Genomic DNA, 13,437 nt, shown 5'->3' with positions numbered 1-13,437 from the left:
CCTGGCTCTCAGAAATGCATTTCACTGTGTGATGCCAGTTTGCCAGTTCCTACCCTACCCAGCATGAAACTCTGAGGAATGGTTCTCACCACAGTGGAAAAATGTTCTTTCATCCTAAAATTAAAGTTAGATCAGGGCCAAACACAAACAGAAGAGCATGAAGAGTGCTTGTCAAAATCAAGTGAGCTTTTTAATCGACTTCCAGAGATAATTCCCTGTCCAGGTCTCATCTCTTCTCTACTCCCTTCTTTCCCTCCCCTTTCTCTGCTCTAGCTGAAGCCTCCCTGCAAGCCAACATCCCACCTGTTTCTAACTCAAACACTCCTGTGCCACATTTCCCAGCAGACACGATGAGGAATTCAATGGAAAAGGTAAAAGGTCAGGTTGGAGCCGTGCCAGGGCTGCAGAACACAGCTACAACTGGGAATGGACTTCCAGAAAATGTCCATCCTTCCCAGCGACAGTCCTCAGATGTCCTAGAGATGATACACTGAGTGCAGCTGGTCAGGGAGGAGGAGTCCTCTCTTGGGAGTCCAAGGATGATGGAAGGGGCAGTGGAAACCCCAAATGGCAACGAGGAAAAGCAAGAACCTGGTTTGCAAGTTCAAAGGAGCAGGAAATTAGGAGGGCAATTAGGTGGGCATGCATCCGATCCATGACAAACTGGGCCACCAGCACATCAGACAGGCAACAAAACAAAGAGCCAGTGATGAACCCAGCAAGCCACCGTACAGCCAGCAGCAGATGTGTTCAATTAGCCCAAGAGCCAACATCCAACCAAACACCAACCTAGCCAGCAAAAAACAGACAATAGACTACTTGTTCCATCAAACAGCTGAGTTAATAGCAAAAACGTGCAGGGAGTGAGCGAGCAGCCAAAAACCCACGCCAGCCACTCAATAAGTCAATTAACCAAAGACCCACATAATCAACCACTTAAGTAGAGCCGAGCAAATAACTCACAATGAGTTATTTATCCATTGAATTTCGCCTCTAGTTTTGCTTGGGCCATCTCTGTGAGCACATGTCAAGTCCCTTCAACCGATTTTCAATTAATCTTGTTTTGGCTTGTTTGCTCTGTGCATGGCTGGCCAAAAGTTAACATGTGAACTGCACTCATTAGCTGTGATTGCCCAGGAAGATTACATGTTGCTCTCTAGTCTCAGATTAGGTAAACACAGTTTTGCCAGGGAATCTCAATCCCTAAAATGCTCCAACAGGACTGCTCTTGAGCCACCCGGACACAGCAGTCACATATATTTAAAGGAAAAACACACAACAAATGTAAGTGAGAACTTATCCAGCCATCCAAGAGCTGCAACTAAATAGTCCTGCAGGAAGAAGGCTCGTGGTGCTGTTCAAGCACCAACTGGGGAATTGGAGGGTTTGGGTTTAGTGCCCTAGGGCTGGGTCCCATTTCTGGGGATCTTTTCCATCCCTGAGGCCATTGCTCTCTGAGCAGGTGAGGATGGCCCAGCTCTTCAACTACAACCCCTTGTCTGGAGCTCCTTAGATCCTGCCTGGGGTATCTCAGTGCCTTCTGCAGGACCTCCCAGCAGACCTCAGCTCCTGATTTATCATAGAATTGTTTGGTTTGGAAAACACCTCTGAGATCATCAATTCCAACTCTCAACCCAGCACTGCCGTGCTCACCACTAAACCACATCCCCAAGTCCACATCCAGATATTTTTCAAGCTCTTCCAGGGACATTGATTTCACCATTTCTAATTGCTGACCACCATTTCAATGAAGAAATTTTTTCCTAATATCCAGGCAATTTGCAAATTGCTTCTGTGGTAGCAAACCCAGTGACACAGCCAAGACAGCATTTCCTAGCAAGGGCTGGGACATACAGGGCTCTCATCGCATCTGGGTGCCCCAGGCATCACCAGAGCATTAAAACAACACCACCACCACCCTGAAAATCCCAGGCACCCAACTGGCACATCTCAGAGGAGACGCTGTGTTCCTCATCCCACCAGCCTTCAAGGAGAGGCCACGTGGTGCCCTGAGTCCAGGGCTGCTGTTGTCCTCCTTGTGTGGAGGAAATGCTTCCTTCCTCCAGCCCACACCAGGCTCCTTCACTCGCTGCCAAAAGGTCTTCTCAAGCAGGTGGTCAAACACAAGCCCAGCTGTGCCACAGCAGGATTTGGCCCATGCTGTGGGTCACACTGCCCTTCTTGGACCTTGGTACCACCAAGCCATGGCCATGTCCACGTTAGCTCTAGGAACAAGGTCCATTCCTGGCCTCCTTCACCCCAAAATAGCCTCGGAGAGAAGCAAGCTGAGCTGACTGGGCTCTGAGCATGGCCCCACACAGCTCAGGGAGGTTTCTATCCCTCTCCTCCGGGGCTGCCGTGAGCGCTGTGCTTTTGGCTCTGGCTGGGGAGGAGGCCTGTGCTGCCAAACCACACTGTCAACTGCTTCCCTGCTGCCTGCAGATCCTAATCCCGCAGGCAATATATAACCAGCGGGAGCTGCACCATCCCTCAAGTGTGAAGTGGAGTATCAGAGGAGCACTGCTATGTCCTGCCTCTCCAAGAGGCTGTCGCAGGGACTGTCAGAGATTAGGACTAATAGTATTTAGCTCACTTCAGCAGCCAGCTGAATCAAATGATCCTTACATGCCCTTATGTCCTAATGAATTGGATTTGATTCCTTGCCCAGCTCTGAGCATGGAGCAGCAGCACAGCTCTTTCATACTCGAAGGGCTGTGTAGGGATCACCCCTCTCATTACCCTTGCAAATCCAGCCTGTGCTTTTAATCCCGACAGCATCTCCTACAGCTCCCACTGCAGATTCAGGTTTGAGTTCATCTTTCAAAGAGAATTGACCTCTCAAAAGCCAAGCTCAGCTGCAAGCATCGAGCTTCAGCTTAGAGACCAAACAAAACCCACTGATTTCACATTATTTCCATGCAAAGCTATAAATCAGCTTGGGCTCGGTTTGACTCTGGGCCAAAGCTTGACTGAAAGGTTCACGAACCTTAAGGAATTTTTTGACAAGCTTGGTCTGAGATTCAAATTTGTAATGAAACCCCAATAGTGCAGCTCTGCTAATTCCATGCAATTTCAGGTTTTGCTGTGAACATTTCATGCAGCTCTGGGGACAAAGTTACACCAGCATAAACCCAGTCACTCCTTAAGAATCAATAGAGCTGACCTGGATTTCTGCCGGTGTAAGAACAATCAGCACAGCCCAGAAAAAGTTATTTTTATTCCTTGCCTCTGTTTTGCTAGAATCAACCCAATAAAAGTTCTCAGCCTGAGTCCAGACTGTAGAAATGCAAATGCCGGTAAGAGCATAAACCCCAGCATGTGTCTGGAGAAGTTTGTGTAAATTGACATGGTCATTCCAGCTGTGAGGACAATGAAAACCCAACAAGAACTCCAGGACCCCCTTCCCCATTCAAATCTGCTAATACCCTGAGGGGTTTCTGTGAGAAGAGATACTTTGTGGGATGTTGTCTGAGGTGACTGTTTCTGTAGGGCAGAAAAATCACTGTGCCACATCAGACTGAACTTGGGACAGAGATTTCTGCAGCCCTAAAAGGGCTGGCTCCTGCTCCCCCAGCACAGTTCTGGCTTCCAGAGGGTCAGTCAGGCCTATTCCCACTCATTTTTCACAGATCCCCAACTCTAATAAGGCAAAGCAAATTTGTGCTCTGGAAGGAAAATGCTGTGGGGCTCATGGGATGCTGTCCTCCACCCTCTCTCTAATTTTATAACATATCTGCAGTGCTGTGTCAACACCAAACTGCTCCAAATGGGGGAACTGAAGTCAGGTGCTGAGCCAAAGCCCATTTAGCTCCTTCCATCCCAGCACAGGAACCCATCTCCACAGGTTCACCTGGATGGCTGCTGGGGTAAGGGACTTCTGCCCCTCTGCTCCTGCTTGCCTCCTGCTTGCAGGACAGAGAAATCCTGGCTGCAGAAGCAGAGCAGAGCATGGCAACCAGGCACTGAGCTCCACTGCCCTGCAGCAAGGTTCACCCTCTCTGCAGAGCTGCTCCTCTGGTCTGTGCTGCAGCAGAGCTTGGCCTGCCACCAGCTCCTGCTCCTTCCTGTGCCAAGCACTTCCCGCAGTAAGACAGCAAACAAAAGGATTTCCCTCTATCTGCTTATTTTAAAAACCTTTCTTACTGCAAAGGTTTAAGACCTGGCAGGAAGCTGGAGCTTTATTCACCCAGGGGCTCTCAGCAGCCCCAGAGATGTAAAGCAAGGAAGTGCTCTTGCCTGCTCCTCATCTGCACCCCAGCCCCCTCCAAAGACTGTCAGGCTCCCCTTTCACAGCTCATTTTAGTGCCCAGAAAGCCATTATTCACAGATATTGCCAGATCCCCCTGCCCTTGTTTTAATCCCACACCCACTCCCGAGGTCTGAGGTACCCCAATGCCTTGGGAAGTCCTGGAAGGCAGCTGTACTGCTGAGATGCTAGTTTGGGCTGCTGCATTCCCTGCTAGGCTCTTCAGAGGTGTTAAGAGGGAGCTCCTCACTCCCTGGCAGCATCTTGCTGACCTTTCAGTGCAGGCACACTGGGATTTAAGTGTTTGCCCACATTATAACATCATCATTGCTTTGCTGCCCCCTGATCTGAATAAATAAGTGCAGTCACCTCAGAAGGGTTTCAGGTGTCATCAGTGGAACTTTGGGGCCAGTTGTGCCAGCCTGGCTCCTTCCATATGCCCAGGGCAGGCTTGGAGCAAGGTTTTGGAAGAGGTCCCCACAGTGACCTACTGTGCTGGGTGTGAGGCTCCTTCTCACATACACTGTGTCCCATGGCCATTTTTCCTGATTTATGTAACCTTTATGTTCCTGGGGTGAGGGAACCAACATTGCCAAAGGTCTGGTGCTGCCAGCTGTGTGCTGAAGGCACCACTCAGGGCATCAGACACCTCCCCAGAGCACAAGGCTCAGTCTTCTGTGGCCTTGCAGCACCTACCCAGCAAGGTGCCTTGCAGCACATGCCTTAACACATGGGCAAAGCTCCCTCATGTCACTGGTATCGCTCCAACACACATCCCCAGCCATCAGGGTACCTGTCTGCTGTCTGTTTTGGAGCTTCCCCTTGGAAAGCAGCAGAAAATCTACTGCTTTAACAGATCACGTTCCAAGCCTTGGATGCCAGCTTCAGCTTTAAAGGAGCTTGGTCCCTCTCCCTGTAGATAGCACAGATGAAAATTAGAGTTCCCAGTACTCATCCACCTTCTTCTCAGGGCTGTGACCTGGTGTTGGGAAGGTGGTTTTGGGGCTCTGCTGTTGGCAGGGAGTGAGGGCAGAAGCAACTCTGAGCATCTGCCTCAATGGGGCTCCCCCAGCAGTGATTCTGGCAGGAACCTGGACCAATAATCCCCAGACTCCAGGGAGGGATGGTGGTGGGTTGAACGCCTTGCAGCAGACACCAGGTTTTGGCTCCTGAGCGCTACGCAGGAGAGGAGAGAGCCCACTGGGGAATGTGGAGTTATCCAAATTGGATGCAAGCTACATTTTATCTTATTGGAGTGGGTTTGGGGTGATGTAATCACTCAGTGTGCTTGTATATTTGGAATCTGGACGAGATGCTGTTTATCATGAGCTGACAAGACAAGGAAGGATGCGAGAAAATGATCTGGGACTTCCCATGCAGGACTGGCTGGAGCTGTGAACTGGGGCAGACGTGACTGGAAGCTGTAAGGATTAATGGCCCCTCTGCTGCTGTACGAGGTGCAAATGAATGAAATTCTGTTCCACTTACAAAGGAATGCCATTAATTCAAGGGGAGATTGTCCAGATTTTTGTCCAGTGTGATGAAAGCAGAATTTGGCCCTTGATCTTGAGCAAAAAACGTCTGTCTAGCAAGTTTTAAGGCACTTCTTTCCATTTCTCTTTTGATCACATTTTCTTGTGTAGAAACCCTTTTTCCAGCAAATGCAGAAAGAAAGGGATAGAGAAAGATATTCAGGCAGGCAAGGAGAGGCACTGGCAGACAGGAGCAAAGGGAAAATGACTGAGCAGCGGGAAACTGTACCAGGGACACAGGGAGCTGCTCCTTTGGGCAGTGGGAGGAGATGTTGGGGTGTGAGGGGTGAAAAGCCTGGTTGGTGGGAGGTCTCCAGCAACTTTGTCACCCCTTTGGCTGGAATTCATGAGTAAATACGGAGCTGACTGAAACTGCTCCTGCTCAGCAGCGGCCTCTCTTTGGCACTCATTGGAATTTGGGATGGGAGGGGGCTGGGGGGGGGTCCGTGTTTACTCACATTCCTCTTCATATGCAGGTTTCGGGATGCAGAACGGGATGGCAGCAGGGTGGTGTGTGTGGCCAGGAGGGGTGATGGGCTTCTGATGGCTTCCTGCCCCAGTGTCTGCTCTGGGAGAGGGAGGCCACAGGGGACTGTAGTGCAGAGGATCAGGCAGGAGAGCCGTGGGGTGTGGGCTGGCACTGGGAGCTGGATGGGGATGGGAGCCCCAGCAGATGAGGCTGTGCCATCTCCCAGCAAGGCACCAGGTCCCTGGGGAGCCCTTGTTGAAATCCTGTGGGTAAAATAATGCAGCAGTGCCTCCACCTTTGCATGCCTGGTTCCGAGCAGATCAGCATGCAGAAGGATGCCACACAACCACCTGCCAGCCCAGCCCCTCTCCTCTGGGCTGTGATTCCACCAGTGTGGGGGGTACTCTGGAACCCTACCAAAACACACTTCTTCAAGAGCGATTTCTCCTCAAGCTCTCCATCCTGTGGCTTTGCGATCCATCAGAGCAGGAAACTTCACCTCATTCTGTGTTTGAATCCAGCAGTACCTTTTCTTAAGGAGCAGCTGAGATGGAGTGGGCTTGTTTTGTGTCACCCAGAATAGTGGTGGGCTGAGCTCTGCTGAACTCCTCTGCCTGCCATGGAGCATCACGTTTGCCACCCACATCCTACTTGGAGCTTCTCCCCGCTGGCAGGATGCAGTGGTACGATGAGCTACAAGCAGAAGTAGCAGATGTTTGCTAAAATAAAAAAAAGGAAAAAAAAAGAAAAAAAAAAGAGGCAATAATCCAGAATTTTGCTGATATAAACACAATACCAGCACTGAATACAACTGAAGGAAGACAAAAACATCCCAAAGACATAAAACATCAGGCTACTTGGAGAACCTCCAGGCTACATGCACTGAACTCTGTCAGCCTCAGAGAAATGAGTGCTTAACCCCTTTTCAATCTCTTTGGCAGTCCAGCCCTTGAAGATTTACAGTGGACTTTGTTTGAATGAGGGATCTTCCCTGACACATGGTGCTCCTTTAATTCTGAGTGAGAAAACAAGCAGCTGCCCTGCAGACACCCGTCTGACCGTCCTGTTCCCCTCCCCGGGGGACACTCAGCCCCTTCCTCGTCGTCATTCCCCACCACCTCTGCCCCACCGACACCTCGGGGTGGCTCTGGGGGTGCCCCTCTGCCAGCAGCCGGTGCTCAGGTACCTGCTGCTCCCCAGGGGCTGTGCTGGCAGCCCAGCATCCCTGGGATGCTGCTGTGGGTGCTGGGTGCCCTGCTGCCACACTCCCCTGCCTGCACCGGGATGGGGCAGGCAACAGGAGCGAGAGGTGCTGCAAATTCCTCTCTGCTGGTGCCGCTGGTTCTCCAAGCCCTAATTACACGGCTGGATCCCGGGGTCAGGCCGGGCTCCCAGGGCCAGCCGTGCTCCAGAGACAGCCCTGATGTATTTTGACAGGACTTAAGGACACCTGCTACTTTCAGAGATTTTTCTCCTTTGCAAGCAAGCTTTCGAACGAGTGTGTGTGTGTGTTGACAGGGGCAGATATCACTGGAGGGTGTTGAGGAGGGAGCAGGAGGGAAATCTCTGGAGAAGGTGTCAGGAAGGATTTTTCTCGGCTGCTCACCCTGCAGTGAGTGATGGGCAGTGAGGAACCAGCCTCCCTTGGACCCAGATTATGTAGGCTCACTTTGGTTGTGGGGCCTGATTATGGTCTTTGTAATGTCTCCTTAAAGCCAATTAGTAGCATTAATGTACAGAGACCACACACAAGCCCAATGCTTATATTTATGCTGGATGGCTTCCATCTTGGAAACTTTCTTGGCCTTCTGTCCATCCCCAGGATGTTTCCAGGACTCCACCTTTCCCTTCCCAACCCTGTGGCTACAAGGGAACCAAGAAGATTCATGGCCAAAGTGTCAGGAGGGAAACTGAGCTAGCAACCTCTCCCACTCTTCTTCCACTGGAAGTTCTCAGGCTGAGCAAAGCACGTGCTCCAGGCATGGGAGCAGGCTGTGATAACCCATAAAATAAAGAATGTGTTCTCTCTGTGAATGCAGTGCCAGAGAGGGACAAACTTCATTCATTGCCAGTGCCAGGTCTCAAGGTCTGCAGCCCAATAGGTCTGGTGGTCTTGAGGGATTTGCTCCAAACAAATATCAGAAAGTAAACCCAGCTTTGTATGTTTGTCTTCTCAGCTCCATTAGAGTCATGGAATGGCTTGGCATTTAAAGATCATCTAGTCCAACCTCCCTGTCATGGGCAGGGACATCTTCAACCAAGTCAGGTTGCTTAGAACCCCACCCAACCTGATCTTAAATGTTCCCAGGGATTAGGCATCCACCACCTATCTGGAAAACCTATACCAATGTCTCACCACCCTCACTGGAAAAAACTTTCTTTCTTAAAAATCATCCCTTGTTCTGTCCTCACCTTCTATCCTGGTTTCCCTTTTCTGCCCATCTAAATGAGGAGAGCAGCAGGCAGGGAAGGCAGGTCTGAGTTTCACCCGCCTGTGCAGGAGCTGGGAATGGAAGATCATCTGCTTTCTTAGGCATGTGTGGCCCTTGAAGGGAGGGATTGAGAGCCTGGTGAGGGCCAAAAAGTGTTTTTCAGCCTGGGAGCCCCGATCCCATCCCATCTCACAGAGTTTTACAGCGCAGCTCTCTCAGTAAAGTGTCTGGTGGGGTGATGTGGAGCCATGCTGGCCAGATCTCCCTGTGAGTTTCCAGACACATTAGAGATGTATGCACACATATATTTATATCTGTAGCTGCTGTTCTACAGCCGGTGGGAAATGAAGGCTGTTCTCAGCCTTGTTCCCTTTCTGCACATTACCCACACTCCCCCTTGCTGACATCCACTGGACCCAGTCTTCCCCCAGAGGAGAAGCCAGGAATTTATCAGGCAATGAAGGTGCCTGATGTCTTCTCAAACTGCTCCTTCTCCTCTCTAGGAGTTTTTTGCTGGGTTGGAGTGTTAGGATTGTGTGAGGAAGGCTGAAAGGAGCATGGCTGCAAATCTCCCCTGGAGCCTCTCTGTCTGACTGCTGTCATGTGCAAAAGGCAAAACAGAAACACAGCCGACCTCTGAACTCTGGATGGGCCCTTTCACCACCTCAAAGCTGTTGCATTATCTCTCTTTTACCTCCTTCCTCTCTTTCCTCCCGAGCCTGGACACTAACGCCAAGTCTGCTTCTCAGCACATCTGCTCTTTCAAAGAGTTGGGAGGTCCCAAGACCACTCAGTCCCAGAGTCAGGATTCTGACATCTGGCTTGGCCTTGCCTATGAGTCACTTGGGGAGCTTGGGAAAGTCACGTAACTCTTCCTTGCTGTGGCTGCTGGGGGGTGCAAGACCCAGCCCAGTGGGCCCCAGCTGGCTCCTCCTCTCCAAGGCTTCACCTCCAAGCGCAGGCCAAGCACCTTGAGTTCTTCTGGTGGAAAGAGCCTTGCAAATGCCCCATGGTCTGATGTCCCATAATGGGAATACAGGTGTCCTGTGCCAGTGTTTCTCTGCCAGCCCATCTGGAGAAGTGGAAGGTGCAGAGATGCTCCATGTAGTCTTCCATCAGCTATAAAGTCATCAACAGGCACTTTCATGTAATTCCATCCTGTGGGATTTACCTGCTGCTCCCCTCTGCCCTGTGTCCATCCCAACCCACTATTTTTGAGAGATTCCAACAATTTTATTGCATTTTCTTCTCCAGACCAAAACCTCCCTGGAGAAACACACCGCCAGTCACAGCTTTACGCTGGGTGAACTGAGCAGAGCCTGGCCCCAAGCATGTTAATTGTTGGCAGACTCATTATTGTCCCTTCCCAGTATTTGTTTTTCCCTGGAGGGGCTGGGAGCCACGGACCTCCGGCGCCGGGTCCCGAGCAGAAGCGTGCTGCAGGAATGGGAGCTGGCAGCTCCTGCCCAGGGGTTGTTGCAGGAGATTTTGTTCCCCTGCCTTTGCTGGGGCTCTGTTTTTCCATCCCCATCCAATGAAATAAACACTTGCACATGTCGTGAAGCCCTGCAGACACAGCTTGGGAGTTTTGCTTTCCCTTGTGGAGCGCCTGCCCCCACTGGTCCCCCCACCAGCCCAACTTGCTCCCTTGCCATTTCCAATCCCCTTAGCTGAGAGGAACCTCAGTGCTCCCCTCCCAGGGACCCCAAGGACAGGATTTGTGTGGAGGTACAAAACCTGGTGGTTTTGGGACATGGTGCAGGACTGTCCCCACCATGAGATGAGCTGGATGCCTGGCTGGAGTGTTGGTCAGGGACAAGGAGACAGAGAGCAACAGGAGGGGAGCATATTTGCAGAGAAACCTCCAAAACCCCCCATTCCTCTTGCTGTGGGATCCCAACTGTCCATCACGGGCTCCTTGGCTGAGCTTGAGCCTCTGTGCCCCTGAGATTCATCCAGAACATTCCCCAAGACCCCCTCCTTCCTTTCCTGTGAGCCCAGGGGCCGTACAAGGAAGGATGAGGGGGGGCAAGGGGGAGGGAGCATATTTAGGCCCCGTTGTTTCTGCTCACAGACGTGGCAGTCCCCGGCCCCTGCAGCTCCAGCCCTGGCAAGCACAGCCCAGCCTGTTTTTATGTTTCCTGCCTCGGCTCCCAGGCAGCCCAGAACAGCCCAGCACTGAGGCACCGTGCTGGCCATGACCCTGCTGAGCTGGCTGAGATGGGGGATCTGATCCCTGGGGACCTGCAAGCTCCTCTGAGCACCTCTGGATCCAGGGAGTGCAAAGAAAGGGCAAAGTGCAAAGAAAGCCAGCCCCAGGAAGAGGAAAAGCTGATGTAGTCTCCTGGTGTCCCTTCTCCTGGCTTGGGTCAGGACATGTGCACCAGCCAGGGTGATGCCATGTCCTGCATTAACCCCTTCCATGGGGAGAGCTCAGGAGGAGGGCAGCCAGCTCTGATCCCATGGGAGAGGTTCTGGCCCTCCTGCCTTCCCCACATGTGCCTGAGGGAGGTGGGAGCTCCTGGGGAAGGCTGCAGAGCCCAGCAGGGATGAAGGAGCTGTGACCAAGGCTGCATGAGGAATCCCATCCATGGGAGCATTCCATGGATCCCTAGTGGAATTAGCTATCTTCAGAGGCAGCCTAAGGCTCTCCTGGGACATCCAAATTAGAGTCACCATCTGCAGTAGGTCACAAACCAGGTGGCCCTCTCTGCCCTCCATTGCTGTCACCAGGGAGGTCAAGGTCTGATCCACACCATACAGAAAGGGTCAAATTTTACTCAAAGTTTGGTCCCTTGTGGCCTGTCTCTTTCTGGGTCCTTTGCTGCATCCTGGGAAGACTAGCTGCACTTGTGTTTTGGAGAGATTGCTGCAGAATCAGGAGCTCCCAAGAAATGGGACCTGGGTGGCACCTGGAACAGGGAGAAGGCAGCACCCCAGCAAGAAATATTCAGGGCTGGGAAACTTTAGAGCTGGTGGCCAAGGGAATCAGTCTAATGTCCCCAGTCAGAGGCAGACTGCTCCTTTGATGAGTGCTCAGCCTTGAGCCTGGTTTCTTGGAAAGCTGCAGTTTCCACAGCATCCCCAGCAGGCAGCCTGGAACCAGGCTATGGCCCAGGTGGAAACCTGCTGGCTCCTCTCCTTCCCTCTGCATCCCTGGATCTGGCAAGTGCCACAGGCAGGATACAAAGAACAGACATTTCATGTCCCCACCGTGTTTGCAGCCTGGCTGCTTTTGCTCCCCAAACAGGCAAATCCAAAGCTTCCCCTCCGCTTCCTCTGCTTTCAGTTCTGCTTCTTTGATGCCATGAATAAAAGGCAGGACATAATAAACAATAACAACAATAAAATCCCCACGCACAAACACGTAACAAATCAAAATGACCCTGTCTGTGAATGAAGGGAAAAAAAAGGCGGTTCCATCCCTGGAAGTCTCAAGAGCTTCCAAAAATAGGCTGCGGTCCCAGCCAAGGCGAGCACAGCCAGGGTTTGCTCGGTCAGCGCCAGCACTGGGAGGGAGCTGCGGTTTCCGTCACTCCTGCCCTGCTCCAGTGCCCGTGGGCAGCTGCAGCACATCCCCCTGGCAGAGACAGAGCAGCCAAGGGCCCTGTGGGGCAGGGAAGGGCAGCGTGGCTCAGGTGGTGTGAAATCCCTCTAAAACCTGAGGTAACAATTTATTTTGCTGTGTACAGCTGAGCAACCCATGGGCCACAAAGCACCTCCCCGCCTATGCATGCACAGAAGGTGGACATGGCTGGTGCTGTGGCTGGAAGGGTTGAAGGGTTCCAAACTTCAGCTCCCAGCTGCCTTCCAGCTCTCATGATGGCTGTTACACAAGCCTAAAAGATTTTCCTCATTTTTACAGGTGCTTGGTACATGCAATCAGAAATTTTCCACCTCCAAACACCCTGCCAGCAGCAGCCACTCTCCCCACTGTGCTTTTCCCTGGGATTTGGGCTTCTCCCAAACCTTGCACTCCTCACGCTGGCCACTGCCTTCCACATCTGGGAACCATGAGTGGAGCAATGGGGCCGGAGATGGAAATTTGGGCTTGGCCCCATTGGCTCACCTGCCCCAGCCCTGCACCCGGCCCGGGGACTGCACCAAACCCCCAGCAGACCTTGGCACCCTTCCCCTTGTCGAAGGCAGCTCTGGGCAGCATCTGCCGGGCAGGAGAAGGAGAGATGGAGCTGGAGCTGCTGCTGAGCCGGCACAGCCTCCGCTCGGCTCTGGCCAGGGCCACATTCCTCCCTTCACCCGGCGTGCCGCAGTTCAGCGTGTGCACGAGCACACACGTCCTCCAAGAGCCCCAGCCGGTGGCCAAGAGACTCCAGATGCTGGAGGAGCTGTGCACAGCTGCTGGCCAGCAGCAGCAGAGGGGAAAATATAAATAAAGGCTTGAAATCCTCTCCCTCTCCCCGTCCCAGCTCTCCCTCCAGCAGTGCTGCTGCTGACCCCAGCAGAGCAGTAGGACATTCCCGTGTCCCCCCGTGTCCCCTGCATCCCCCGGCTCCATCCTGCCAGCTCCCAAAGCCGGGCCGTGCCTGCGAGGTGGCCTCGGGCAGAGCCCGGGCGGGGGGGACGGGCAGAGTTCGTGGCGTGTCTGGAAAGAGAAAATCTCCCTGCAGAATGTAACGGGAGCACAGCGAGCTGGCCTGTGCGGGGTCTGCCTGACAAATGAGAGCATGGAGGAATGTCAGGTATTTCCTTCTGCTCCCCAGCGCTAGAGCAGCCCCAGGTAATTGACAAGGGCAAAGG

The sequence above is a fragment of the Parus major genome, chromosome 20 (assembly GCF_001522545.3).
Source record: "Parus major isolate Abel chromosome 20, Parus_major1.1, whole genome shotgun sequence".
Classification (NCBI taxonomy): Eukaryota; Metazoa; Chordata; class Aves; order Passeriformes; family Paridae; genus Parus; species Parus major.
The sequence above is the reverse complement of the archived record's forward strand: the minus strand, read 5'-3'. Positions refer to the sequence as shown.